We start from the raw sequence: 2,500 nt of genomic DNA, 5'->3' as shown, positions 1-2,500 counted from the left end.
CGAGCCCCGCCGGCCGAGGCCGTTCGGGCCCGCGGGGGAGCGGGGAGAAGCGGTGAGCGGCGGCGGCGGGGCGGCTGGTGCGAGCGGGGAACGGAGAAGGGCCTTTGGGGTCGGGGGGGGCGGCCCCCCCGACCCCTCCTCGCACGCGAGCGGGCTGCGGCGGAGCAGCCCGCTCTCTCTTGGCAGCGCGAACACGGGCCGAGGCCTCCGGGCGTTCCGGGCTGGCGCGCGGCGCCGGCTGGCGAACGGCGGCGGCGGCTCCCCCCCCCCCAGCTTCCCGCCGCGCCTCTTCTTCTTGCCCGGAGCCCGGTGGAAGAAGAAGACGAGCCGGCGGGCGGGAGGGCTCGGCCGCCGCCGCCGCCGCCAACCTTCGGGTGGCGCGCGAGGCCCCCGCGCCGGGTCGCGTCCCGCTCCAGCGGCGGGCGGCCCGAGCCGCGCCTCTCCTGCCGGGTTCGGTGCCGGGCTACTGAGGGAAACCCCGGGTCCCGGGCCAGGAGGGCGCAGGTGGTGGCGGCGGACGTTCGGGCGCGCCCCCGCGGGCGGACGCTCCTCCGAGGGCGGCAGCGGGGGAGGCACCCCCGCGGGGCCCAGCAGGTCGTTTCCCTCGCCCCAGGGCCAGGTACCTAGCGTCCGCGCTTCCGCGGCCCTCCCTTCGGCGAGCCCGGGGGGTCGAAGGCCGCGAAGCCGGGCGGCGGTTTAAAGACTCGGGTGGCTCGGCGCGGCCCGCGAGGGGGTCGGGCGGCGGCGCGAGGCGGCGGGTTGCCCCCAGGGGGGCGGGAGTTGCTCCCGCGAGGCCCCTGGGAGTCCGTCGCCCGCTCGTCGTCCTCCCTGAGGCGGGCGGCCGTGCCGGGGAGGGGGTCCCACTGCCCCCCCCTCTCCGCGGTCCGGCCTCGGCGGAAGTCCGGGCCGCGGCGCGTTCGGCCGAAGGGCCGGCTCGCCTGCCTCGAAACGGGCGGCCCCGGCGGGAGGAAGCGCCGTCTCCGGCGCGCGCTCTCTCTCTCGCCGGGGCGGCGAGGCCCCGCGGCGGGGTCTCGCCCGGTAGGTCCGCGGGGCCCCACCGCCCCTCCGTGCCGTGGGCGCCGCGCGGCGCTCTCCGCTTCCCCCCGCCTCTCCTTGGCCCCCCTCGGCCGAGCGGCTCGGCGGTCTCCGGTCGCCCGCCGCCGTGCAGGGCGGCACCCCGGCCGAGCGGCGGCGGCGCCGCTCGCCGTTAACGGTCGTCCGGAAGACGCCCCCCGCCGCCTGCGGCCGGCCCGGCCCGGGCCCCGACCGTCGCTGTCCCGTCGCCCTTTCCCCGGGCCTCGCTCGCCGGGCGAGGCCGGCGCGCGCGGGCGTGGGCGTCGCGCTCCCGGTCTCTCCGCCCGCCAACGGCGGGGAGAGCCGGGCGCCGCCCCCGCTCCGTGGCCGTCCGCCCTCGGGTACGGCGAGCCGCCCTCGGGGAAGGGGGCCCAGGCGAGAAGCGGCGGCGGCGGTCCCGGGAGGGGCGAGCCGCGCCGGCGCGCGGGCCGGCGTCGTCCGGCGGGCCGCGGGCGGTGCGCGTCGCTGGCTCGGGTGTCCGGCGGTGTCCGCCTCCGGCGCGCGGGCGGCCGAGCCGAGGGAGCCGTCTCTCCGCCGTGGCGGGGGGTGAGGCGCGCGCGGGGGTGAAGCCGGCAGGCGTCGCGGGGCGTAGCCCGGCGTTCGGAGGGGGGCGCGTGCGTGGACCCGCGGGCCGCCCGGGCGCCGCTGCTCCCCGCAGCAGCGGCGTCCGCGCGCGCCGATTCGAGGTCGGGCGGTCGGCGCGCGGCCGGTGGCGCGCCGCGGCTTTCCGCGCGGAGGCCGGGCCGAGCCCGGGCGCCTGGGCCGCCTCCGAAGCGGACGAGGGGCGTGTGTCGGGAGCGCGTGCTCCCCGCCCTCGCCGCTCGGGGTTTTGGGCTGGCCGAGGCCTTCTTCCCGCGTTCCTTGGCAGCCTGCCTCTCTCGCTGTGCGTGTGCCGGTACGGTCAGCCGAGGCGAGGCCCTGACGCCGTCGCGCCGCGGGGCGGGCGGCGGGCCGTCCTCAGAGAGAGGGGCCGCTTTTCGGCGAGCGGTCCCGGCCCCCCCGCGCGCGCGGGGCGGCGCCGAAAGCCAGACAACTCTTAGCGGTGGATCACTCGGCTCGTGCGTCGATGAAGAACGCAGCTAGCTGCGAGAATTAATGTGAATTGCAGGACACATTGATCATCGACACTTCGAACGCACTTGCGGCCCCGGGTTCCTCCCGGGGCTACGCCTGTCTGAGCGTCGCTTGACGATCAATCGCCGGCCGGGCCGCCGCCCGCCTCTGGCGGCGGCGGCCGCAGGCAGCGGCGCGGCTGGGGTTGCCTCGCAGGCCCGTGCGCGCGCGGCGCCTTCCTTGCCGCCGCGGGGTCGGGGATCCGTTCCCCGCAGCCCGGCGGCGGCGGCGGCGGGCCGTGGCGTCCGAAGGCCTTCGTCCCCCTAAGTCGAGACTCGGGGAGCGCTCCGATGCTCCCCGCTCCCGGAGCGCC

The 2,500-nt window shown here is 79.9% G+C and overlaps 1 non-coding gene across 1 annotated transcript; it reads left to right on the top strand.

The window, feature by feature from the left end:
- The first annotated feature begins 2,105 nt into the window (after positions 1-2,105).
- Positions 2,106-2,258, top strand: LOC135998671 (5.8S ribosomal RNA). The gene has a single exon (XR_010607603.1). It is a non-coding gene; the product is annotated as a 5.8S ribosomal RNA (ribosomal RNA).
- Positions 2,259-2,500: the final 242 nt, after the last annotated feature.

The sequence above is a fragment of the Caloenas nicobarica genome, chromosome 25 (genome assembly GCF_036013445.1).
Source record: "Caloenas nicobarica isolate bCalNic1 chromosome 25, bCalNic1.hap1, whole genome shotgun sequence".
NCBI lineage: Eukaryota > Metazoa > Chordata > Aves > Columbiformes > Columbidae > Caloenas > Caloenas nicobarica.
This window is presented reverse-complemented; position numbering and strand designations above follow the sequence as displayed.